The sequence below is a fragment of the Ambystoma mexicanum genome, chromosome 11, assembly GCF_040938575.1.
Source record: "Ambystoma mexicanum isolate Mex_15411 chromosome 11, UKY_AmexF1_1, whole genome shotgun sequence".
NCBI classification, from domain to species: Eukaryota; Metazoa; Chordata; class Amphibia; order Caudata; family Ambystomatidae; genus Ambystoma; species Ambystoma mexicanum.
In genome coordinates, this window is record NC_090934.1 from 971,417,426 (window position 1) to 971,444,719 (window position 27,294).

General features: G+C 45.9%; 1 protein-coding gene across 5 annotated transcripts in view; it reads right to left on the minus strand.

Annotated features, from left to right (window-relative positions):
• CPT1A (carnitine palmitoyltransferase 1A) overlaps positions 1–27,294 on the minus strand; it is a 634,145-nt gene that overhangs the window by 447,671 nt on the left and 159,180 nt on the right. The gene's annotated exons all lie outside the window — the stretch shown is intronic.

Here is a 27,294-nt window from a genome sequence, read left to right on the forward strand (position 1 = left end):
CATCCGCCCAGATGCATAGATCTATTTCGACTAGTAGTATGCATAGTGCCAGAGGAAGAAACCACTATCAAGACTACCTGATCCAAGTGGTACATTTTGATCTTTTAATGGTAAAGGTATTTGTACCGCGCACCGTCACCAAAGGAATTGGTCCCCAGGCGCTCAGGCGGATCTGTAAACGATAAAGGTGGGAAGGGTTAATAATGTGAAAAAGGGAGTAGGATAATGAGGAGTGGTGTTCTGTTGGCAGCTTCAACTCAGTAAACACCGGGTGCTGAGCTTTGGTGCGGGTATCAGATCGGAGTCAGTCCGTGTGTGCTGTTGTTCCGGATTATGTGTTGTTGCAGTGTTGTGAAGTGCGTGCGGCTTGTTGTGCGAGAGATGGTTGTGTGAGTTTTTTGAGTGAGATAAGTATGCAGAGTTTGAGCTTATATTGGTTAGTGGGTTACCTGACCTTTACCTTGCTAACATTCACAGTTCTGTCTGAGTGTGGCACTTGCCGGCCCTCACATTCCCATCCAGACACGGCGCAGGCCAACGCTCCAGACTCCATCCAGGTGTGGTCATGCCAACACTCACACCCCCACCCAGATGCGGCGCAGGCTAGTGTCTGGAGACCCGTCCAGGTGTGGGCATGCTAACATTCACAACTCCATCTGAGCGCCACGTAGGCTAGTGTTCACAACTCTAGAAGTGGCCTATGTTAGCCTTCACGTTTTTCTAGGTGCGGGCATGTGGTCCTTCAATCGATCCTATCCAGATGCGACGCAGGCCAGCGTCTATCTAGATGCGTCTGCCTGTCTGGATATGTTCGTCCGGTACGTGCGAGTCGGAGAGTAAATTGGGCTTTCGTGTGGGTCTAGGTATGTGGTCAGTCTCTGCAGCCTTTCTTCGTGACTATTTTCCATGATGTCTTATGCTCTGTCGAGTGGTTGGTTCTTTGGTTTGAGTGTTTGTCCAATTTCAGAGTGGTCGAGGTTGGAGTTATTTGTCACTGTTTTAGTGTCTGGGCATTCTAGTGCGTCTCGGGTGTGGTTATGCTTTGAAGAGCCATGATTTGAGGAGTTTCCTGAATGCTAGTTGGTTTGTTGTATTCCGTATATTCTTAGGTAGGTAATTCCAGGTTTTAGGTGCCTGGTGAGAGAAAGACGATCCTCCAAGTTTTTTTCTGTTGTAGGGTTTTGGTTCCAGGCGTATGTCGGTGCTTGATCTTAGTGTTCTTGTCGGTTGGTGTAGGCGTAGTTTGTCGCTTAGGAATTCTGCGCCTTGTTTGTGTATTGCTCTGTGCGTGATGCACATGGCCTTGAACTTTATTCGCTGTTTCAGTGGTAGCCAGTGTAGTATTTTTAGCGCGGGTGTGTTGTGTTCTCTTCTGGGTAGCTTGGGAGAGTCAGGCTGCTGCATTTTGTATCCTTTGCAGTTTTTTGTTTAGAAGTCGTTCGGGCATGCCCAGGTATAAGCTATTGGCATAGTCCACTCTGGACATGATCAGAGCGATGATGGTAAGTGTTTTGTTGGCGAATGACAGGAACGGTAGGATCCTTTTTGCTGCTCGCAGGAGGAAGAAACATTTCTTCATTACAGAGTTTACTTGTGGCTCCAGAGTGAGGTTGTTATCCATCAGGACCCCTAGTTTTTTTTTTACAGTTGATGATGGTTCTGGTGTGGTGCCGAGCTCTCTTGGCCAGGGGATGTAGTTGATGTCTCCTCCCTTTTTTGAAACAATCATTATCTCTGTTTTGCCTGGGTTGATTTTGAGATGGTTGAGGTTCATCCAGTTGAATATGTCACCGAGGCAATTCTCTAGTGTGGCGTTTTCTTCTCGGGTGTCTTGTATGTTGAAGATAATGTGCATAACTAACAAGGTGAAAAGACATTTTTATTGCATAAACATTTCTGCTTTACAGTTAAAACCTATTTTTCTTGCTCATTAAATACTCCCATTGGGAAAGGTACTTACTTTTTTATTTCCTAAAAATTAATTTTACTCCCAACTTTAAAAAAAAACAGAGTGTAAAATACTCACACAGCAAAATCTTATGTGGAGCACTGATTCTCAGTGACGATTCGAACAAAAGAACTGATCTTACATGTGTTACGCTCTTCTATTACTGTGAAGCAAGGGAAATGGGGGGGGTTGACATGCACTCGTCTTTTTTGCAGCAGTGGAACTATCCTCTGAAGGGTTAACGTTCTGAAGTGCACAATTTTGATGAATGCGTTTAGCCACTTCAAATTTAATACTGGCCATTCTTCTTGTATGTACTGCTTTGGCCACTGGGAAATGCCTTGAGTATTTCCCCTTTTCCCTCTCTGCCAGTGGTCCTACGGTCCCCATACCGTAAACGTTCTGCAACGTCTTATTGTAAAAGAATTGGGTGTCAGTTTCTGCTGAGACTGTAGAAAGTCTCCAGAGATGTTCAAGCTGGGCGCTTTTCGCTCCCTTTTATGGACAAAAGTTCACATCCTACCTCACACTAGAGAGAAGTGCAAGAGCAAAAGATTGGGTTATGGTTGCATAGGAGGCTACTTCAGGCAGCGTCAGAGGATGTGGAATTCCTTGACATTTCTTTACAAGGTTGACCCCCTGCTGCTGGACCAATGGATACCATCTGTGGGATGTCTGGCACCAATCTGTGACTTGAAACCAGTAGAATGGTATGTGTCCAACATTACCCTCGATGTGCCGGTGCCGTAGTGGTGTCCTGGTCTTCAGGCCCACTAAATGGGCAGCTTCCTCATTGGCTCTTATGTGCCGAGTCCTCTGCATTGGCTCGGAATAGGCAAATTCCCAACAACGGTCATTCCAAAATGTGTATGGCATCCAGATGCAAACTAGGAGACCTAGTTTAAGAATGGATCCTTGAGGGAAAATTCCATGTGCCAGCGTGTGTGCTGCCAAATCAACAATGCCTTCCAAGGTCACTAATGGCGAATTTAAAAAAAATATTGTGTGGCCTGGCATCATGACCCTTCTGGTTGAACAAGACATTCTTTCAGCCTTTGTATTTTGTCCCAGGTGTCTTCTGAGGAAAACATTGGAATATGCAATGTACAGAATCATTCATAGCTACCATACTGCATCATCAGGAGCCTGGCTCTTCAATGTTGTTATAACCAATAATCGCCTTCTATAGTAGTGGGCACCGCTCCACTCAAAACCAATGTATTGAGAGCACCTCCAGAGTGTCACAGAGGGAGTAGTTATGGGTTTGCTCTTAGCGAGTTTGGAACTCAGAGCATACAACTGAATGGGGCGCAAAGTAATCCGATCGAGAAAACTTTGATTTCTTCTCCAAGTCCCATTATCACCTTCTAAAACGCTCCCAGTCAGTGTTCGGGTACCCCAAAGGAATAGAATGCTTATAAAAATCCTGATAACATGTTCATTGTACCTTGCCCCTGGGAGTGCCAGTGCACTTCCCCACGAGCCTGTTTACAAGATAACACCCTCTGCCAACAAAGGCTTTAATTACATCGCCAAATTGCGCCAACACCTCTGCCCTAGGTGTGGGTGTGAGCGTTTTACTAGGAGGTGGCAGAGTTTTGAAGCTCGTCCCTCCAAGCCATCTTTCCGAGGTCAACAGGGATGAAGCCAAAAGACGAATTCGTTCTGGAGCTATCGGCAGCAGGTGCATTTTCTTTATTAAATCTGAAAAAGGCCACCTGACTGCACCGCTGCACATTATCTTGGGCCAGCGTCTGCACGTGGAAGTTTCCTGCATATATGGGAGTCAGAAAAGCTACACAACATCTGAATGTGCCCCCCCTACCCTCCCTGGGCAGTGAGCCTGAATTCTGGAGTGTTGGCCTCATAAAAGGTCAGCTGGGCCAAGCAACCAATCGAGAGAAACAATTCCTCCAAAGAAATTCCTTTAGTAAGCAGTGTTCAAAGTCCAGCTCGGGAAGTGTTACATCATGAACTGGTATTCCGGAAAGGCCTCACACCAATGGAAAGTCATGAAAAGGACCCTTGAAATATGTCGCCTCTCTCTTTCTCGTACACTGCAATCGTAAAATAAGTTGTATTTGCAAATATTTTTAATAAACGGTTTAAGGACTCGACAGGTCATAGCAACTATTGAAAAGCATAAGAATCTGAAGAGAAGCACTTGTTCGAGAAGCGTTCCTCAACGTTGTTTGCACTTTGGGAGCTGGGACTAACACAAATGGGCGCCTACTTCCTATCTTGGAGTGAAAGTAATGCTGCTAGTCTGACAGTACCTGTCAAGCGCCTGGAGGCCTCTGTGTTTTGTGCGCTATACAAATGACAACATAAATAAATAAAATAAATAAAGTGCATCCGAGACAATGATTGCAGAAGCCTCACAGATTTGAGCAATGATTTCAACAAGAACTATTTTTTATTCTAACAGGATTGGTTTTGGGAGCCCTTTCTAGCTCTCCATGTAGAACGTCATGAAAGCGATTTGCGGAAATGATTAATATGGTGACAGGCTAGGACAATACCAGCGGCTCTATCCAAAGCACTCACTGATTTAGAAATCGCAGATTTGCATGCAACTCGATGGCGAGAAATTACAATGCTCTTAAAATTAAAATAAAAACACAAGTCGGATCATTTTGAAAAAAGTGGCAATTGTGCGGAGGGCATCGCTAGCGTGTGCACCTAGATGCACGGAAGTGCAGGTAAAACCTGCCGAACCCCGATTCACATGCATAGCTTGCTCTTTGTAGATCAAACAAGTGTAAATAGGCCATTGACCAGGGAATCTGCCCGCTTTCAAAATCCGGTGTTTCTGGAAAAGCATCGCTCCTCCTGACAAGCAGAGCTGATGGAGAGGCGGGGTCCAACATGTACGTTTCGGAATCCCCAAAGCATTAAACGTAGTATCAAAAAGATGCGTACACTTTTTACATTGATTGAACACTCTAGAGGGGGGGGGGTGGGTAACCCCCCCAGTGACATTCCGGCAACCATGCAGGAGACATCACGATTATCATTGTGGCGTGACATCATACATTCTCGGTGCATTTTTCTGTGCGCAGCGTCTAGGTGGCAGCCATACTTGAATCCAGCCAACGATAGCAGTGCCAGTTGCTGAAAGGGAGCACTGCACTGTGGAGGGGAAAAGCACATTTAGTGTGCCAGTCACGAAGCACAGAGAGAACGGGCACTTCCTTTTGCAGCGCGAAGAGCGGAGTGCCAAAACGTTGCTGCATCTTGTACCGACACTTTTGGAAGTACCAGCTAAGGCAGGCTAAACCTCCCTCCATGGGCCTCTTTCATTTATAACTATTCCTTAGAAGCGTCTGGGATTGGAGTAAGTAACCTCTACCCGAGTCTCCACGGTTTGCTAACACTACCTATCGTCCGTCTGCTCCCATGGTCTGATTTTAGGTTGCATGTTCTATGCTCACTGTAATTGTAACCTTCCGTGGAACTTTGAAGCGGTACTCCGGGGCGGAGGCGCATTGCGCAAAAATAAATATACTAGAATACGTATGAAGGGAAGAAGGTCAACAGAAAATGTGGAGAGATGTCGAAGGCATAGCTTGGGACAAGAAACTATGCATCTCTAGAACCACAGCAGTAAATCATATCCCAATCATTCACCAGAAATCTTCCTGATCCCCGTCTTTAAGAGAGGGGAGCCCACCTACAAGACAGTGCTCGCTTTCAAGCTCTTCCAAAACAAGCTGCCTGCCCCAAAAGGGTGGCTGGGCAAGGGCCACCCCCTCCCTTAACTCTGTGTTCCGTATGTCTGATCAACATAATGGGTGTGATGGGGGAATGGGTCGAGGAAGTGTAGGACCAAGTTATAAATATGACGGTTAAGTAACGGGCCATTACATTATTGCCCCTCTTCCTCGCCCCATTCCATAACAGCAAGGATGCTCAGAGCACTCATACTTGGATTACAAACCCACAAATCGATCCGGGTAGAAATGCGCAGCTTGAAGCACTTCCGTTCCAAGGTGAGCGGAAGTACTTCGAGAGGGATGCAGTGCCTAGTGTTGAATAAAAGTTGAATGAGACGCCCAAGTAGCCACCAGGACAATATTGGCGACAGCTACCCTTTTAGCCTCAAGCCGAGAAAGTCCCTATACTTCTGCTCAACACACCCTGAATCAGCAAAAGTGTAGTATACTTCGACTTATAGGCAGAGTAACGAGCGGACCTTACCATGGGCCGCACGGGAGACAGGGCCCACAAAGAAGACAAGACTACCTTTCTTTGGAATATTATGGGCTGCATGAACTCACAAAATGTAAGTGAATGCAAAGTTAGGCACATCACACAAGTTCGTCATCATAGTTCATTGCACAACATAACACATTATTTGGTGTATTTGGCCTGGAGGGGGTCCATTCCCTTGCCAAGCGCCCAGAGAGATATACCAGGAGACTGTAAACCCACAACCTGCCTCCCGATTCTGCTCCCCCGCCCCTGTGTCCCCTACCGACTTCAGTGAGCTCTGGTTTGACAATTTCACCAGATGACTTGAACCCAGGATACCACCCGTTTCAGGGCCAAATTCTGCCACCTAAGTAATCCTTTTGGTGCACCCCCATCCGCGCTCGCACCCATCTACACCACAAGTGTAGCAGTGGGCAGACAGCAAAAGGATCAGAGGCTTTTCCGAGGCTCTGTGGTAGCAGCACGACAATGCAGAACACCGGTGGAGTGGAGAGAAAATCCGCCCTGCAGCGCCCCGGTAATCCACTCTCCTTCTCTGGGTTTACTGGTCTTCTTTATCAGCTTCGGCGTCCCTTGCATCTCACCGTTTCCTCCGCTGCCCGTTTGCTGACTGGGAGTGTGTCTCTTCGGCTTCTCGGTTCCCACCTTGCCTTTTCCTTAGCTCAGCACCTCCTGCTGTGCGTGATGACAGGGCGGCAAACACTTTTCTGCCTGACTTCCCTGGACGTCGCTGTCACAGGTTTCTTAACTCTGGCCTGCAGCCTGCTTTCCCCCCGTGTCACAACTAGCGTCGGGAGAACCGAGTCTTTCATTCTGTTCAGGTGTGCAATATTTGAATGTCCCGGCACCTTTTAGCATCCTTCAAGGACTAGAACTTGGCATTGGCCTGTCGCTTCTGGTGATCGGCAGTGTATAGTTGGATACTTCCCTATTTTTTGTTTTGAGGGGGGGTGGGGGGATCAGTCCCAATGTGGGAAGTATACAGAGTATACACACCGAAAAAAGACTGATTACCCCGCTCTTTGTCCGTTTGATTGGGTTTTGTTCGCCACCAGTCAACCTTTATACATTTCGGTTTTTCGCATTATATCCACATACAGTTTATTTACAAAAATTGTTTATTCAAAACTTTGAAACACAAATACAAACAATACGTTATATTATAAAACATTGGTATTCAACTTTTTTCTGTACCAAATGAGTTTATATCAAGGTGGGGTTAGTACGTGACTTGGGTTCTTATGTGACGTGCATAACACTTCTCCACAATTCGCCATATAGAACAACAAGTTACTGCAGAACAGTTCTTTACAACATACTTTTTTTATAGTTACTGTTCGAAATCAAAACGTCATATGCAAGTCACAGAATCAAAATATTTTTTTTGTATGGGGAGGATTCAATTATAGTCTCCAAACAGATGAGGCTCTTTAGTTAAGGCCCAACTAAAGAGCCTCATCTATTTGGAGACTATAATTGAAGCCTCTCCAGTCACGTACTAACCCCACCTTGATAAGATTAGGTGTATGTGGTGCCGCACTGTCCTAGTCGGTGGTTGCCTTTTAGCCTTAACACATTATTACAGAGCCTCACTCACCCCTCCTACTACTGATGCTTAAGGCGAACTGTCAACTGCTAGTGTTTTTGTTGTACACCTTTGTAGAAATTAGTGCACTTCCTGTCCAGTTTTTACCAAAGCCAGGTGAACCTCTTGTTAAGTGGGTTGCCTGGAAAGAAGATTTTGTGGACTATGTCATGGCTGTCCATGGTCCCAACTTCAGTATTGAAAGGCGCAGGCCAGTGCTCATGCATAATTTGAGATTTGAAGGGAGGCACATCACAGATCTCAGTACACCAGCTGGTGGCGATGACGAACCAGCAGACGCTGTTCCAAATGCCTTTGATGCCATCATCAAAATAACTGACAAAATTACGGAAAAAAAGTTAGCATTGTGTTACAAAGATTCAATTTATTACAAAGGGACCAATTAGAGGGTGAGTTCATAGAACGTTTTATCACTGCATTACGTGAACTAGCTAATAGTTGTATGTTTAGCACTACATATGAAGGATTGAGAGATCACTTCATGCTTAAAATCAAAGAGAATAGGACTAGAGAGAAGATATGCACCAAAGGTGACCCCACACTGGAGGAAGCCTTTTGCAAAGCGCATAGACTATACTACTGCTTGTGTTAAGGAACTTGAAATTAAGTCACCTGCCAATGATATTTATGTTGTATTCCCAGGTCGTCTGAATGCTACTAGTAAGAAAACCAGCACAGTTAAGCGTGAATCCAACAAGGGTGGAGAACATGACAATCCCAAGGAGAGTAGACATACCTTGCTTAGAGGGAGGAAATGCTTTAGATGTGGAGGCTTTACACACTCTGCCAATTCTGCAGATTTCCCAGCACAGTCAGTAGTGTGTTCAAAATACAACAAGAAGGGCCACTTTGCCAGATGTTGCAGAAACTTCAATAGAAGTAGCGTTAAAGACATCTGCTGGACAAGAAGGTGAAAATAGTGATGTGTGATGACATGCATGAAGGAGTTACCGGGTTAGTGAGTGAGGTTGGAGCAACACGAAAGAAGGACGTAAACCTCATGCTAATATTTTAGTAGGTAATAAATCAGTAGACATGCTGGTGGACTCTGGGTCGGATTATTCCATTATTGATCGCAAAATATCGAAAGTGTTATTCAAGGGAAAGTCACTTCTAATGCCACAAGTCAAAGCCAGTGCAAATGGTGGTGTACCCATTGAGTTGTGGGTTACTTAGAAGCTGAGTTACAGTGGCATGACCAAATAATTAAAGCTGATGTGTATGCATCGAGCAAAGGGGGAAATCTGATGGTACCAGGGGATATAGCTACTGTTTCCATGGAAGTCTCCTTACCAGACTGGATGATACATTTTCCAGTGTGTTTGAAGAAAAAAAAAATAGGGTGTTCGAAAGGATTTTCACATAAAATTGCCCTTGGGCAGGACTCGGTACCTGTTGTAGCCAAAGCTAGGTGTGTCCCCATAGCACTTAGGGAAGAAGTGTCCAAGGAAATTAAAAAACGACTTAAACAAGGGATAATTGAAGAGGTGGAAGCCTCCGAGTGGGTTTCCCCGGTAGTGGTAGTATGAAAGTGAAATCGAAATGTCAGATTGTGTGTCGATCTTCGCGCATTGAATACTGTTTCACTGTTGATACATTTCCACTACCCAATATAGGAGAAATGGTAGGTAGGATGGCATGTGCCAAATATTTCAGCACATTAGGTCTCACGTCAGCATACCACCAGGTTAATTTACATGCCACGTACCTCAATTTTACCAGGTTTGTTACATGGGAGGGCACTTTTAGGTATAAGAGAATACCCTTTGGCATAGTGTCAGCTGTAGCGTACTTCCAAAGGTTAATCCAAAAGTTATTTAGTGAGGTTCAAGGAGTGTGGTACTTTCAAGATGATATTCTGATCACAGTAAGTTATCGGAGAGAACATGAGCAGAGGTTAATGTCAGTCTTATGTACGTTAGAGAGAGTGGGCCTGACCCTTCAAAAGAACAAAATGTATGTTTCGAGTAAAAGAGTGACTATTTAGGACACAAACTCAATACAAAAGGTGTTTCTCCTAAAGAGAGTTTAGTAAAGGCTATAGTAAACATGGGAGCTCCTAGTGATAAACATGGTGCATTATCATTTCTAGGTTTAGTAGAGTACTACACAAAAATCATTAGTGGTTTTGCTTTCAAGTCCAGATTTATAAGGGTGTTGTGTAAATAAGATACACCATTTGAATGGAATGAGGAATATCAAAGAGAATTTTAGAATATAAAAAATGCATAGTAAATGCCCCAGTTCTTGGCAATTTTGACACCATATGCGAAACCTTAGTGCATACTGATGCCAGTACTACAGGACAAGGGGCTGTTCTAGTGCAAATACAGGAGGGCAAAGAAAAAGTGATAGCTTATGCATCCAGATATTTGAAGGGTGCAGAACTCAAATACTCTATTGAGAAGGATGCCTTATGTGTTTCATGGTCTATCAAGAAATGTAAAGCATTTTTATGGGATAGGACGTTTACAGTTTATACAGAACACAAACCCCTAGTAGGTATATTCAACTCCAGGGGTTTGCATTGTGTTTCTAGGAGACTACCAAGGTGGGTTACTGCTTTGTAAGGACACCTATTTGAAGTACAACACATCTCAGGGAAAGACAATGTGTTAGCTGATTTCTTATTTGATGAAGAAAACTAACAATGAGGAGTTGGATGGAGAGGTGCCTTAGACCTGTGGACCCTCTATTTCAGAAGCTGAGTGGAAAGAGGCAGATAAAGCATATACACAATTGAGTAAAGAAATAGAATGTGTACAAAGTAATTGGACATTAGAAGATGGTTTGAGTGCCTGTCATAAATCAAGAAAAAGGTGGGAACCTCACAAAATCTCTGACACCTTGAGGCAGAGCAATCTAGAAGAACAAATGGTGGCGTCAGGAAGGAGAGAGCAACTGATAGAAGAAGGCAGAAGGTAATGAGTCAATTCATAATTTTATTTCATTTAAATAAAAAAGTATTCATGAACATTTTTAATTAATTCATTTTTTATAATAAAAAACATCCTAAGTATCAAGCATTCATACATTCATTCAGCTAATAAAGGTCCTAAAACATTTAGTTCAAAATATTTTACAAAATTTAAGAAAATATAAATTCAATTCCATTATTTTGATAATAGTCGAGTGCCTTTCATAACATGAGGGACGAATTAAGCGTGGAAGGCGGTTCTCTCTTTAGATCTAGTAGAGCTTTCCCTCCACAAGGCATCAGACACAAGTAAGTAGAAATCAGATATGAGGGACACATGGGGATGTCCACGACCAAGGGCTGCTTAAGGGCTGATAACTGGTGGCCAGAATTGGGCAGTCTAGTGGAACGTGTGATAAAAAAACTGACATATGCAAGGACTCTGACAAGATACGTAAGTATGTATGTAGCCATTGATATATTGATATATTGGGACCAGTAATGGGATCTAATGGTGCGAGAAAATATTTCATAGTTCTAAAGAACCTATTCTCGAAATGGATGGAGACATGCATTGTGCAAGAGGCTGATAAACATGCTGTTGTGTCATTTCTGGATAGTGTATTCCAGAGAGAGGGCTTCCCTAGAAGGATGTTGTCAGACAATCAGGCTTACCAAATCATCTCTCTTCCATCCTGAGACCAATAGGGTGGTTGAAGATGTAATGGTACTATAATGCAGAGAATCTCCATGGCAGTGAATAAAAAGGGAAGATCTGGGAAGATGAAGTTAACAAAAAAAAAGTATATGTCTACAGGTTGTCTCCCCATGAACTACAGGTATGGTTCCGTTGAAAGTGCTAAGGAGGACAAGAGCGTCTACTGCGGTACGTCCACCATGACTAGGCAGGTCCAGATTCATAGAATGGGACCAAGAAGCTTTGAGAGAAAGGGTGCAGAGTAAGATGAAACTATATGGTGTTAACATCCAATCCAGGGCCTGAGTTAAAGGCCCTAAAAAAAGGGGTGGGGAGAAGATGGCGGCAGAGGAGCCTGGCTCCCCCACCGGGTGCGAATGAAAAGTAGATATGATGCCCAAAACAGGACCAGACTGGTAAGAGTTTCTGGAGGGGATAAGGTCTAGATTCGCAATACTGGTTTTGTGCAAAAGAGGGAACGGAGGTATGAAGGTCCTGTGTAGTCAAGAGAAATGTGTGGGGCTGTTGTACTGGAGGATGAAAGGATATTCAACAAAGCTAGGATTGCATGTAGAAATTGAATCTCCTATTATTCTGTTGGCAAAAAGGGGAGATATGTTCTTTTGTGTACATCTACATAACATTTAATGTTGACATTCAAACTTGTATTTAACATCATCCACTGCAGCAAGTTAACCAGATGTACACATGTATTTATTTCAAAGTTGTTTGTTTGTATTCAGGCTGGGCCTCCTGCCCAAGCTTCTGCATCATCTGATTTGCACTTATAAGGCGCCAGCCTGCAGGCATCAGGGCGCCAAAGAAACCCACAACAAGTGTAGGATGAGAGCAGCAGAGATGAAGAGACAGCCCTATGTACCCGCAGGGAAACTTACTCAAACAGGCTAGTCTTCAGCCCTTTACTAAAATTCAGGAAGTCCATTTCTGAACGCAGTTCCTTAGGCAATTAATTCTGAAGAGTGGCAGCATGGACAGTAAAAGATCTGCCCATACCCCTGGCTCGTCCACTTCTAGGAAGAGAGACAAACCAAATCACTTGCTCTAGTAGATCTATAGTGATGTTGAGCTTTAAACACATTCTCTCAAGTAATCAGGAGCTTTACCATACAAACATTTGAGGACAATAGTCATGGTTTTAAAGTGAATTTGCGCGTCCACCGAGAGGCAGTGAAAGTTCCTCCTTTGAGAGGAAATGGACTGGTGTCCGGTGATCCCTTTAACAATGCAAACAGCATCATTCTGCAAAACTTGAAGATGCCTAATGCAGTTCTTACTGTCCCTGAACATCAAGGCGCTGCACTAGTCAATCCTCTGCATTATCAGAGCGTGCACAAGAATTGCACAATTGGCCTCTGTAATATACGGCTTGACTTGCCTAAGTAGCCTGAGGAAATATTGAGCTTTGTTGCAGACATATTCGATGTGCAAGTTTGAGTTCAAAGAAGATTCAAAAGTCACACACAATGTCTTAACTCTAACCACCGTTTTAATGGAATCATTTTCAATGCAAAAGCCCTCATATTGACTGTCCAGCCTGGATCTGGCCTGGGGGAGCCAAATGGCATGAGCTTGGTTTTGGCGGAAATCAAACACATCCCATTATTGGCCATCCAATACTGGATTGTTTCATAGACTTTGTTTACACGTTCCACATCCTCTGTGTATATGCCGCTCAACTCAAAGACAAGTTGTGTGTCATCAGCATATTTTCTAAAATGAACACCCAACCTGTCAAAGAGATCACAGAGAGGGCAGCAATAGATGTTAAATGAAGAGGGGGATAAGCACGTATCTTGAGGGACCCCACATTCCAACAGCTCATATAACGAGTGTGCATGGCCCCACACTATCTGAGACCTACGCCCGGTCAAGAACGACTCTAACCAGGCTATAGCCTGGGTAGAGCAAGAGCCCTCTGAGGCTAAGCCAGATAACAATTTCTCATGGTCGACAAGGTCGAAGGCTGCTGACAAATATAATAACAGCAGCAGCACTGCCTTCCCATTATCCAGGATTTGCAGCTTTTCATTTTTCATATTCAATAATGCGCTCTGTCCCATAACCCGATCTGAAACCTGATTGCCTTGGATGCAAGCTTCCAGACATTTCCAAATGTTCTTGCTACTGAAAAGTTGCCACTTTATCAAGTATCTTTAACAGAAAAGGAGCATTGGAAATAGGTCTAAAGTTGGTAGGCACCTTCTGATCAAGACCTGGCTTCTTTAATAATGGGGTCACAGAGATCTTCAGTGACATAGGCACAGAGGATTCCCTGAAATTAGCATTTATCAGGCGTACCAAATAAGGGAGGAATAATTCTTTATTATCCAAGATAACTTTTGATGGAAGAAGTTCCCCCTCGCATGTCGAAGGTCTCATTTTTTTCATGATATTCAAAAGCACCTCTTCTGAGGTATTCCTAAAAATGAAAGTTGAGGACAACTTTTGGACAGACCCAACACCAGTTTCATGAAGATCAGTACCCGCCATATTGGTTAGATTATTAGGGATTTGAGATAGAGCAGATGATATTTCAAAAAGAAAGCCTTCTGAATGGCTTCACAATCTGCATCCGAGGGATTACTCTGCTGAGACATAGTTTTAGGTTTTTCAAGATCTATAAGAATCTGGAAGAGTTTGCCTGTATTATTTCTAGCCTGAACAATTTGGTTGTTGAGAAAACATTCCTTTAGCATGTATAATCTCTTTTTGTAGAGCTTTTCCAAAGATTTCCATTTATTCTTATTCATCTCGGATTAATCTTTCAACCAGGCCTTTTCAGCCCTTCTCTTTTCATTTTTGCAGTCAGACAGGGCAGAGGTGTACCATTTCTGATCGTTCTGCTTCTCCCCGACTGATTTAACCGTAAAGCGTGGTTAAGTGATTATCAAATTCTAGAGCCATATGGTCAGGGGAGTCAGTGTACCAAGTAAATACCATAAGGAGGATAAGACATGAAGCCAGGTCCGATTGTTTAATTTTATTAAAATTACGACTAGAGACACAATGGTAAGGATTATTTTCCTGAATTTTAGGAAACGGCACTACAAAGCCAAAGGACACAAAGAAATGGTCCCATCACGCACATGGATGAATGTCCACCAACCCTAGTGGGAGGTTTTTACTAACTACCCAATCCAACACATTCCCCAGCCTATGTGTTGGCTTGCTCCCATTTCCAACAATAAACTGATTCAGTGTAAACAACTGAACCAGCCTTGTTGCTTCCAAGTCTGATGAATTCCCCAAACATCTATTAAAATCCCCCAATATTATAGTAGATGTATTGGGCTTATATGCTGATGCTAGAAGATCTGCTAGATCATCGTAGAAAGTATATATCTTGAGGTGGCCTATATAACAAGACAATATGTAATGAATTATTCGGTGTCAGAGTAGTTTTGATAGATACACGGTCACATCCTTTACAATTAATTGGAGTCTGAAATAAGATGGGTGAGCACAAGCGATAACTGACACCCCTCCACCCTCTCTGTTTTGTCCAAAGAAGGTATATCCAGGGGGAGTGGCCAAGTCAATATTTGGACCACTTGACTCTGATAGCCAAGTGTACGTAATGGCCATATCAGTAGCTTGGTCCACAATATAATCCCTGACAGCCAAGGAATGTTTGTCGAGCGATCTAGTGTTCAAGAGACACATGACCTAAAAGAATTCCAAGAATAGATATAAGAAGACCCTTGGTGAAGCACGGGCAGTTTATGCATTCTGATTGTTGAGGGGGGCATTCAGATGAACCCTAATAAAGAAGACAATAACTGGTTGTGGACTTACCTCATTGCAGGATATAACAATATGTTTATCAAAACAAATACTTTTCACACTGTGCAGGAAATCTCAACATGTAGTTGCAGTTATTTAACTGTAATACCACATTGCAAGTATACACAGGAACATATCCATGTGGTTTACCAAATGTATGAAAAATTACTGGCAAAATCACAATAAGGATCACTGAACGGAGAAGCTGTGCAAGCCAAAAGGTGACAACAGCACCTTTGATTAACCACTTTAACACAGAATCGTACTGTTCATAATATTTACTTCTAGCAGAATATTAACAATAGGGCTTCGACCGCATGGTATATGCTCAGATTGCTCCACAAGATTAAGCCCTTCCTCCCACTACAGGCCTTCTGGACTCTCGTGATCGCAGACAAGGATTGGGGAATCTCTCTTCTTGCTGGGCTCCCTGCTGTACAAATGATCCCTCTCAAGGCGTTCCATTACAGTGTGACACGCCTCAGAGCAGGTTCCAAGAAATCCGATAGATCACCCCCATTTTGTGTGACCTGCACCAAAAAGCATCCTCTTTAAAATAGCCTCTATTGCATACAAGGCAACCACCATCTGAATGCCTTCCGACCTTGCTGCCCAACTTACCACCTCTGGCAGTACATACTCCTTCAAGGGCCAAACCATTGCAAGGCACCAAATAAAACTTGCTCGCAAGGCGAAGACTAGGAAACCGTTGATTTTCTGGTATGCCACGGCACGCTGGAAGACCATCCTGGTTACGATCAGGACCACTCCAATGCTCGCGCAATTCCAAAAGGAACTGAAGACACTGCTTTTTAGTAAATTGACTTAGGATATGCTGTCCCTGTGCTACCACCTCGCTGGGATTGTCTTCTAAATGTGCCCATCTTATTCTCTCTAGCGCATGTACAGCACTCAGTTGCTCCTGAGCTAGGTTTATGCTATATAAAGCACAATTGCAAAGTGTAATGGAAGAACTGCATGCAAAAGTTAAAAAAAGAATACTTTTTATTTAACACTATTTTTACATTCTTGTGTTCTTAATGAAGCGGTAAGCACAATTGATCATTTTATTACCATTATTTTACTTCTATACTGTTATGTTTTTATCTCTTAGAATTCTCAGTCTCTATTTTATTGAACATCTTTTCTTTAGGCATATATCATAGTATTTTATTTTACCTGTCACTTCCCAGGTGAATTTCAATTTCAAACCCCATAATTTCTCCAATCTACAAGTTTCGTTACCATGTGATTTTCTGCCCGATCTTCCTTTTTCTCACACCACCCTTAATTGAACCTTTTCTTGGTGTTCTCTTTTCTTCTCATGTTCAATTGCCTCTCCAGGTTGATCTTTTTAATACCATTATTTTACTTATATACTGTTATGTTTCTTTATCTCTTAGACTTCTCAGTCGCTATTTTATTGAACTTCTTTTCTTTTGGCCTGAATCAGGTTTTTTACCTTTCCATCACTTGCCAGAAGAATTTGAATCCCAAACTTCATTCTTTCTCTCTCCATGCTTCCATGTGGTTTTTTGACAGATATTCCCTACTTTCACACCATTGCTAATTGAACTTCTTCTCAGGGTTCTCCATTCCTCTCAAGGTACACTGCACCTCTCAAGTGCAAGTCTATCTCTAGGGTCAGGCCACCTGTTTACCTCTTCCAACATTTCTCTTCTTGATCTTCCAACGTCTCCCTTCTTGAGCTATACACTGGATGCCTTGATTAGTTTTTCCTGCCCTTTTTATATAACTCTTACGCCTCCCTGGATACACACCGTTCTTGTCAAAGGCCATCTCCAATATCTTCTTCCTGCTAGCATTAAAAAGGATGTTTAAGTTTTTATTGCCATTTCTGGTTTAAAATCAGAACACAATAGAAGAATCCGGTGGCCATTCTGACACCGCCCACAATCCCCACTCCCCACCCTCAACAATTCCAATGGGACAAATAGATTTGTCAGAATATATGTAATTATGGTCCATACTTCGTTATTAAGGCAATAAGCCCCGAGCCGGTGAGCCATTACAGCGTAATGTAATGCCCTGGGCCCATAGTTGCAGGCCCTCGCTATGCTCAGGACTTAATGAAGGCCCCCGAGGGCATTACCTTACACGGTAATGGCCCGCCAGCAAGGGGCTTATTGCCATTAGTACAGTTGAGACACGTTGCGTTTCGCAGCTGAAAAAAAGAAAGACAAAAAAAATGCCCGTCGTGGACTGGGAAATGTAGTCAGTTCTCCCTTTGCATGGCAGCCATAGTAAACAAAGAAAAGGGCCACTAAGTAGGGGGAGAAGGGACTACACGTAGTACCTACTCCCTTTCCATGGCGGCCATTCAAGTAAATGGGAAAAAAAGTGAACAAAAAAATGGCCACTGCGGAACGGGAGAAGAGACTATGCATAGTGACTATGCATATCCATGGTGGCCTGAAGAAAACAAAAAAAAACGAAGGATGGCGCAACCCCTGTAACCTCTGCAGCACTTGCGGAATGACGGGGACTGGAGGAAACGCGTACAGCAGTGGAAAGGACCACTCCACTACAAACACGTCCCCTAAGGCTCCTCTTGGAGGAAATTCCCGCGAGCAGAATCTTTGGCACTTCCGGTTGACACTGGTGGTGAAGAGATCCACTTGTGGGGTCCCCCAAAGGGCAAAGATCTCCAAGAGAACCTCCTGAGCCAGCTCCCACTCGTGAGAGACCGTGCTCTGCCTGCTCCGAGCATCCACCGCCACGTTTTCGTCTCCGGCCAGATGAACTGCCGAGATCGAAATTTCCTGCTGGATGGCCCAGAACCAGAGCTGCATCGCCTCTGCACAGAAGGCGAGGCCCTGCCCCCCCCTTTTTGTTGAGGTAGTGCATGGCCACTGTATTGTCCGTCAGAATCAGGACATTCTTCCCTCGCACAGACGGCAGAAAAGCCTTCAGGGCTAGCCTGACGGCCCTCAGCTCCGAAAGATTGATATGAAGTCTGGACTCCGACGGAGACCAACCACTTGAAGGTACGCATGCATATGTAATGTTGTGCTCACACTTGGAGTTTGTACTAATCACCATATGCGTTAAAAGAATGTACCTTTTGTTAAAAGAAGAGGCCTTCTCTTTATACAGCGGCGTTTAAGACTTGCTGACCTGGCAAGAACTTGTTTTTAACAGAAGAATTGTGTTTGGTCACTGTATGTCGAAGCATGCTGAGCCTGCTAAAACTATCTGCAGATTACGGGTGGGGGAAGGAATGAGTAAGCATGGCCTTGAGCACAGAGATACGGGCAAAAAGGGGCACGAAAGAATGTGAAGACCGGGATAACAGGAAACCACGATAGACCACGATAACAAATGTGCAATGGTTGTTCGTTAAACTCCAACTGGATACTTCAGATAAACTCCAACTGGAGATCCGCCCTGGGGTGGACGTGTTCTATGTGCAAGGCAATGTAAACAGAAAAGTATAAAAGAGCATGGTGTGTAGAGGAAGGCGTGGCACTTCGACGACTTGCTTTGCGAGACGTTTGAACTTGCAGCCCATTCCCGAATGCTTGTGCATTAATAAAGTAATGTTTACTTGGCTCTTTTCTGTCTGAGTTATTGCAGGGTACCTCATTGTACTGGTTATGGTGACGGCGAGAAATCGCACCCACAATTTTGGTGTCAGAAGTGGGAGGCGAAGGAGCGACAGTCCGTCACAGGGTGAGGAACGCCGCGGCGGAACCGGAGAAGGAATTGATCACGGGGCCCCAACAACTGAATCCGCACCTTTGATTGCAACCAACGCGTCATCCTTGTTTTTCCGGCTCCGTCGGCGGTGGAACAGCAGGCTGTCGCCCTTCGGGTCCGGAACACTCTGGCGGGACCCTTAAGGTAAGTGGTATGGATGGATGCATGATGGAATAAGGAAATAACAATTTAGGGTTTATGAAGAGGACGGTGGTATGTCCGTCTATGGAATAAGAATGATGAAACGGTGATGTATTGATATTGGTATGGCGATATATGTCAGGAGGATGTACTGTTAATGTTAGCCTATTAATGCACATTTGGGAAAGGTGAGTGTTTTTAGGCAATTGTGGTATACCAACAAAATGGATCAAGCGGCTTCCAGCAAGAGTGGTATAGGCAAGAGACACTATGCCCCTCTTGAAGGAACCCCTGCATTTGATATGTTGATTAAACATGGATTGAATTCAACATTGTTCTTAAGAGAATGGTCTGAATATACAAAAGATTCGATTGAGCATAAATGGCCAGACACTGGGTCCTTTGATGTGGACCGCATATCCAAAGTAGAAATAGAATTAGTAAAAAGACGGGTCAGACCCGCACAGTTTGAGGCTATACGACTATGGAGGGTAGAAGCAATGCGCAGGCGCAATGCTCAGAACAAACAAAAGGCAAAGGGGCAGAAGAGAACAGTAAATCAAAAATTATGTGACCTAGAGATAAAAGAGAAGGATGAGAAACTAGACCAGTTGGATAGACGTATGATGATTAAGAATAGCGGGGGTATGTATCCTGCCTTGCCGGCGCCTCGGTATGAAGATGTGATAGTACTAGAAGCAGAACAAACAACGGCTGAATTGTTATTTCCAGGGGCTACGGCTCCTCTGAGAGAAGGTGAGGGTGAGAGGGCGGAATTCCCAATGAAGTATGGAGACCCAGAAAGGTTGATAGACCATAGGAGAACGACTACTGTAGAAAAGGATAGAGATGGAGACTTGCAAATCCTTATGACCGGGCTGTATGGCACACCCCTCAATGACAGCCTACGGGACCAATTGGGGCGTTTGACACCTTTGGAATTTAGGACAGTGGCCACTAAACTATATACATTTTATGAGGGTAACTGTAAATTGAGAGGACAGAGTACTGCGGATCTGCCCTCAGCATATCAGGACGCTGTCGCGTTACTACCAGTGACTGCGTCCAGTGTTCAGTTATGGGGATGTATGTCCGACATAATAGCGGAAGTCATAAGGGGCGGTGTTGAATGGGAGAAGGAAAAGAGGGCATGGGAAAGAGAGGTGAGGGAAAGAGAGGCTAAACTCAAAGATGCAGACCAGGCGGGCCAAAACATAGCTAATCGTATGATAGCATCCATACACTCGCAGTCCATGTCCACCCTGGTGAGTCTGATGGAGGTCCTTGGCTGGCCTATACAAGTAAACGTAATTAAATATCTTCTTATTAGGGTGGAGGATATAGAAGAGGAAAAGGAGCCTAGATATGTGTCCCAGTGGAATAGGATTAAGACAGAATTGGATAAGAAACTGCTATCTAATATAAGAGTGGATGATTCTGGGGCGGAAGAATGGAGAATGGCTGACTGTCAACTCGTTGGCATGAGCTCCCCATCGCATGAGTGATGCGTCCGTCACGATCGTCACCTCCGGCCAGGGTAGCCAAAATGGAGCCCCCATCAGATTGCCTTTGACGGCCCACCACCCACAGAAGATCCTGGGCGACCGAGGGCAGCACCTGAACGGGGACCGACATCCTGCCGGAGGACTGCGACCACTGGAGCTTGAGAGCCCATTGAAGAGATCTCATCTGCAACCTGGCCTCTGGCACCAGAAGAATGCATGATGCCATGAGGCCGAACAACCTCAAGAACCTTAACGCCGGGAGACTCTGAGCAAGTTGAAACTTGGGCACCATCTGCAGAATTTGATAAGCGCTCACCTGTGGAGGCAAACACTGCCCCAGAGATGTGTCGAGCACTGCTCCGATGTACTGGAGCCGCTGGGTAGGTGTCAAGTGGGACTTCTTTAAGTTGAGGGAGAAGCCCAGCTTGTGAAGGGAGTGGCCCAGGACTTGCTCGGGAGAGCACGCCCTGATCAACCAATTGTCCAGGTAGGGTTAGCCGTACATCCACCCTTTCCTAAGATACGCTGCCACCACCACCATGAGCTTGGTGAAGACCCCCGGGCGGAGGTCAATCCGAACGCAGGACCCGAAACTGAAAATGCAAGTCACCAACCACGAACCTCAAGTACTTCTCGTGCTTGGGATGAATCGGCACATGAAAGTAAACGTCCTTGAAGTCGAGAGACACCAACCAGTCCTGAAGCTGAAGGGCAAGGAGGATTTGAGAGAAAGTAACCATCGTGAACCTGTCCTTCCGGAGGAGTTTGTACAAACCACGCAAGTCCATCATGGGTCTCAATCCCCAGTCTTTCTTTGGGATAAAAAAATAAGTGGAATACCATCCCTTGTTCCTCTCCGCTTCTATGGCACCTTTCTCCAGCAGGGATTTGATTTCCTGCGCAAGGAGCAGATCTGGACTCTTCAAAGAGAGATTCCTGGTGGATTGTCATGAGGCCTTGGCCGGAGAGGAAGACAGTAGCCGTGGGCTATGATCTCCAGAACCCACACATCTAAAGTAATGGCATGCCATTCTACAAGATGCTGGGCCAGCCTACCCCCAACCGGCGAACCATGGGACATGGCCTCATGACTGAGCTGAAGCGGCTGCGGCAGTGCCTGAGGGCAAAGAGGCAACTGCCCGAGCGGCCTTGGCACCTCGAGTACCTTGCTTTCCACCTCTGGTACTCCTACGGTGGCCCCTTTGACTTGCAGCTCCCCTCGATCTACTAAAGGAAGAGTAGTATCAAAAGGAACCTCCCCTCCATTGCTGTCCCCTAGGACGAAAAGGCAGAGGTTGGCGAACTGCAGCGCTCAACGAGTTCGCTGCAGCTTTGGAGGTCTGCAACCTCTCAAGGCTCTCGTCAGCCTTGCTGCCAAAAAGATGTTCACCATCAAAGGGCATGTTGAGAAGCCGGGCTTGTATGTCAGGAGCAAAGCCCGACTTCCGCAACCATGCAAACCTGCGCATCACGGTGCTCGCCGCCATGAACCGGCTGACGCAGTCTGCCACGTCCAGACCCGACTGAACGGATTCACACATGGCACCCTTGCCATCCTGAACGAGGGCAAGAAAACCATCCCGTTCCTCCCCTTCGGGAATATGTTCAGCCGCCAAAGACACACAATTCCACAGAGTGTAAGTGAAACATTCTAAGGCACACACGGAGTTGGCTGCCTGTAAAGCCATACCCCCTGAAGAAAACACTTTCTTCGCCCAGCCATCCCTATCAGGAGGGGTGGTAGGGTACGACGCCCATTTTGCTGGGGCCGTAGCCACCTGCACCACCAAACTCTCCGGAGTGGGGTGCGTAGTGAAGTAGCTGGGGTCACTACTGGCTGGAGGGTATTTTTTCGGCAACAACTTGCTCACTGCCGGGAGACTCTCTGGAGCAGTCCAAGCCGCCGCCACCCTTCTCTGTAAAGTCATATGAAATGGCAGCACCGGGTCAGTGGGTGAACCTTGGTCAAGGATATCCGTCAGGTCGCCCTGCAGAAAATCCACTGGTGGCACCGACCACCCCAAGTACTCCGACACCCTCGACATGAGGCGCCTGTACGAAGATTCAGCATGCGTACCAGGCTCAGGCCTGCCAAACTCAACCTCTGGGGATGTATCAAGACCACTGGCATCGTGCAAAGACTGACGCAGGTCTTCCAACTGGCTTTGACCAGATAACAAGTGGTCTGGAACCTCATCAGGAACCACACCTTCCTCAGACTCCTCATCCACCTCAGAGATATAATCCCGAGGCTGGAATAACTCCCTGGATGAGGGCACAGAAAAAGGGTCAAAGACAGGCTTCCCTGACTTCTTCAGGGCCTTCCTCAGAGTCTCCTCCGGTACAGCCTCCACAAAAGGCAAATCGAGGCCGTGACAAGAATCGGCGTCGAGCATGACGGCGATGGCACCGACACAGGCCTCGAGGGCGGTGCCCCGAGCGTGTCCTTCGACGGCCTTGGCGACGATGGGGTCGATGACTTCCTCGGAGGCGGAGCCTCGAGAGAGTCCCGACGGACATGGCGCCGACATCTTCTTAGAAGACCTCACAGGTTCCACTGGTCTTGAGGGCGTCTAGGACCGGGACCTGGAGCGGGCATGGCTATAGCAATCCACCTTGTCCGACCGGGACCTCGAAGGTTCCCGGTGATAGCGCCGACCACCCGACCCGAAGGCATGCAAATGGTGGCCCTAGCGTGTTCCGTGCCGGCTTCTCTCGAAGGCACGGACGGAACTGAGCCCTGCGACTCGAAAATCGCTATCATTTCCTTGCAAAATGCGTCCCATTCCACAGGAGAGGAATGCTTGGTAGAACAAGCTACCGGTCTGGCGGAGTCCTCGGACGAGGACGGGGAAGGTGACCGGTGACTGCGCTTCCGCGAGTGCCTCAAAGAGGCAGAGGGATGGCAGGAAGCACTCGGGGACAGAGACCCCCTGGACTTACGCTGATGATGCGGAGACTCGTACCTCGAATCGTCGGTCGAAAGCCCAGCGGATTTCGACTTTTGGGGCTTGGAAACCCTACCTGCCGACAGCTTCTTCTTTCGTTCCCGCAAGGTCAAAGACTGGCATTTGTCACAGTCATCGGTGGCGTGGTCCTCGCCGAGGCACGAGAGGCAGACGTCATGCGGGTCCGTAAGTGACATCTTTGAACCACAGTCCCAACACTTGAATCCCGACCGCGGTGTAGAAGAAGAAGACATGATCTTAATTTTACAACCCAAGTCTGAAGAACCGATAGAAACAGAAGAACCAAGGCGTGCCGAGATCTCTGAAGCGAACACATTCGTGGAAAAAACAGAACTGAGGCTACGGGCGTCGTGCGTCCTACTTATAGCATCCGGTGACGTCAGCTCGACGGAGGCCCTCAAGGATAGCGTATCGACATCATTGACGAAGGACACAGACACCGAAAATTTTCCAAAACAGCACAGCTGTGGTGATTACCGGTCATGGATGTGGAATACGTCGGAGGAACCAATCCCCTTGAAACTAGGCATATGAACGCTCAGACTCAAGAAAAGGAGGAGGGCCACCCGGCTAAGCGTTACCTCACCCTCGGGAAGAACACCCTATCGGGGGTGCCTGTCCCTAGGTGGCGCTTGGTGGATCGCCTATCCAAAAGTAATAGAGGAGAGGGCTGTCCCTAACCTTCTATACTAGTGGCATTTGTCTGGTAGTGGACACAGGTAGCAAAAATAATAAATATTGTGTGGGATTTCCAAATGGGTTTTTCAGCAGTGGACAGAACTTGGTATTAGATTCTGTTGCTGCTTGATCTAAGTGGAGACAACCTGAATACAGGTCAACTGTTTGTATCCCATAATAAGTTTCAACTTTAATCTAGCCCATGGGTCACAATAGTTGGAATGCAAAAAGTATATTTAGAAATCCAAACTGGCAAACAATGGTTAAAACGGCTGAGAAGCTGAAAGACTAAAAAGGCTCTTATAAAACCAGCTCACTCTGTACATAAGAGTGTGCAAGCAAGTCACTTGTAAGGCAGTATCTCACTACTGTGGTGGGAGATATCAAAGATGGGTCATGAGAGCACTCATGACCACAGGGGTCGACCGGTTTCAATGGCGTTGGTGGGTGAAGCCATCTTCTTCAGGACCCTGATTCAAACTGTAAAATGGATTGAGTATTTCAGGTTTACTGAACTAAGGGTACCATTATGAGGTACGAGTGTCTCCTGTAAGGAGACAAAAACATGGGGGGTGGGGGAGAGAGAAGAAGGGAGGGTAATTAGGAGACATTGGGCAATTAATTCATGCTTCAGGGGGAGTGGTGGTCATCCTTCATCTGAAGGAGCTAAAAGAGAACCAAATAGTTTGGCATGAAGTTACAGGAATGGTTTAAGGTGCCTGATCACCAGTGAAATGGGGCTCACAGTCAAAGGTAAGAGGGGGTGTGGAGGTGGGGGGGTGTGTGCGAAGGAGTGAACCCAAGTCCCCATACGGTGGTGCAGAGGCACACTGCTCTTGCAAGCATTAACAGGAGTGGGGTGGTGGTGTTGTGGCTGCTTAATGAAGGTGGGATATGCTGGGCAATCTGTTTGATCAAAGGAAATACCTCTACAATGGAACACAGGTAACGGGGGAACTGCTCTCGTCAAGTAATGTTGCATCAAAGGCTGCAGAAACAGAAATAATTGGAGGTCAATAATGATCTGGTGTGGGTAGATAACAGCGAGTCTAGTGTGAGCAGACTCTACAAGGGTTACCTTATTTTTGCAACTACTGGCTCCATGGGCGCTGGGTACTGTACTGCAATGTACAGCTCAGGAGGATTGGTGTGCCCGATTGCCTTAAAAACAAAACAGCGCTGTCACGCTGGCGTCCCTGTGTCTAGGTAACTCCCTGTGTGTGAGTGGTGTTCTCGTTCTCTGAGAAAGAGCCGATCACCTCTAGAAACAGTACTGGAGCGCGGTCGTGCTCTTGGCCCTAGGAACGGCATCCTGGCCACGGAATGAATGAGTGTACCATGTTGTATCAGTATATGGGCAGCCAAGGTGTGGGGGTGGGGGTGGGGGAGAGAAAAAGGTGGATCACAAGGGAGCCACAGTAGGGGCATAAAAGGAAAAACCAAAATCATGGCAAAAGACCAGTGTTGCACCAAGCAGGCTGGATAGGGGCCCTAGTTGTACATGTGCTCAGCAAGGCAACAGGTCACCTCATGTACAAGCTGTAGAAGAGGAAGAAAAAGGCCAGTGTAGCACCACAACATGGGTGCTGGATGGGGAACACAAGAGACTTCCAGGGATGAAAAATAGAAGGGGGAGGGGGTTGTTCACAAGGGAAACCCAAGTGTGAGTCAAAGGGGGACACCGCCGGAACATGGCAAATGGGCAGTGCTGTGCCCCATAGGCAGGAGGGGAGCCCTAGATTGGCCCATGCCCCAAAGAAATGGCTAACAGGGCACCTCTTGTAAAAGCCGATATAGAGAAGATGCAGCGAAAGGCCCATGTAGCCCCCTATAAGGGTGCTAGATGGAACACACAAATGGCTAGCAGGGGTCTGGGCTAGGTGAAGAACGCTATGCCAGAACCGCTAGGACATGCTACTGGATGTTTTTGTTGAGGCCTTAGGAGCATGTTTGAAGGCAGAAAATCCACATCTGTTCACACCTGAACAAGATGTTGTGGAAGTTAGCCCCTCTTATGGGTGGAGAGCTTTTCTCTATGACGGTCCTTTGAATTGGTCCGCGGTATGACCCTCAAACTGCAAAATGTGGCACTAAGGGAGCAGTCAGTTTGTTGGTTCTAATGCATGATTGATACTCGATCATGCGTGTGTGTGTGCTGGCCTAGTGGTCATGCCTATGTACCTTTGATTACAAGGGCATGTGATCATATAGATCACACCCTTTGTGTTGCAGTTAGTGAAGGTGTTCTGTCTCCAGGGGGTCTTCCAACCTATGTCTATCTCTGTGGTTCTGGAGGTCTGGGCACACATAGAACAATTGCTGCATGGTGCATGTCCCTTGACAGGGGAGGTGTTCCATAAAGTACGTTGGTTAGGCTCTTCTCTTGATGTGGTGGGTATCAGTTTTCACAACCTTGTATCTCATGTTAAGTCGTCTTTTAAGTGCGAAAACGCGGGACAGGTATGCTGCTGTTACCTGTATTCAAGATGGGCCATAGTCTCGTCACTTCCCTTCTGATTTTATTAAGGAGGGGTGAGTAGCTAAAAACTGCTGTAGAGTTTTCACTTTTGGCATGCTGTTGTAAGGTGACTGACCTGGGGATGTCCCTGGCGATTTAATAAGTATCCTTGATGATTCTCTTAGGGTAGCCTCTTTCCACCAGTTGGTTTTGCAGTTGTTTGGATTGTCTGGTGTAAACAGAGGTCTCTGTACACAGCCTCCGATACCGTAGAAACTGTCCGAATGGGAGGTTGTCTTTCAGTGCTTTCGGGTGGTAACTAGAGTAGCTGAGCAAGGAATTCCTATCCGTGTTTTTTTTGTAGACACATGAGGCAAGGTTCCCATTGTCCGCCGAGATGGCCAGGTCGAGAAAATGGGTACTGTGCCTGTCTTTGTCCAGAGTGAACTTCAGATGCGGGTTCAGTGAGTTCAGCCAAGCATGGAAGAAAACTATTTCCTGGTCTGACCCTTTGAAGAGCACAAAAATGTCATATACATAGCTGCGCCACACGGTAAGTTGAGCAAGATAAGGGTTGGTGTCTGAATAGATGTGCTGATGTTTAAATAGATCAACATAGAGGTTGCAAGGCTGGGG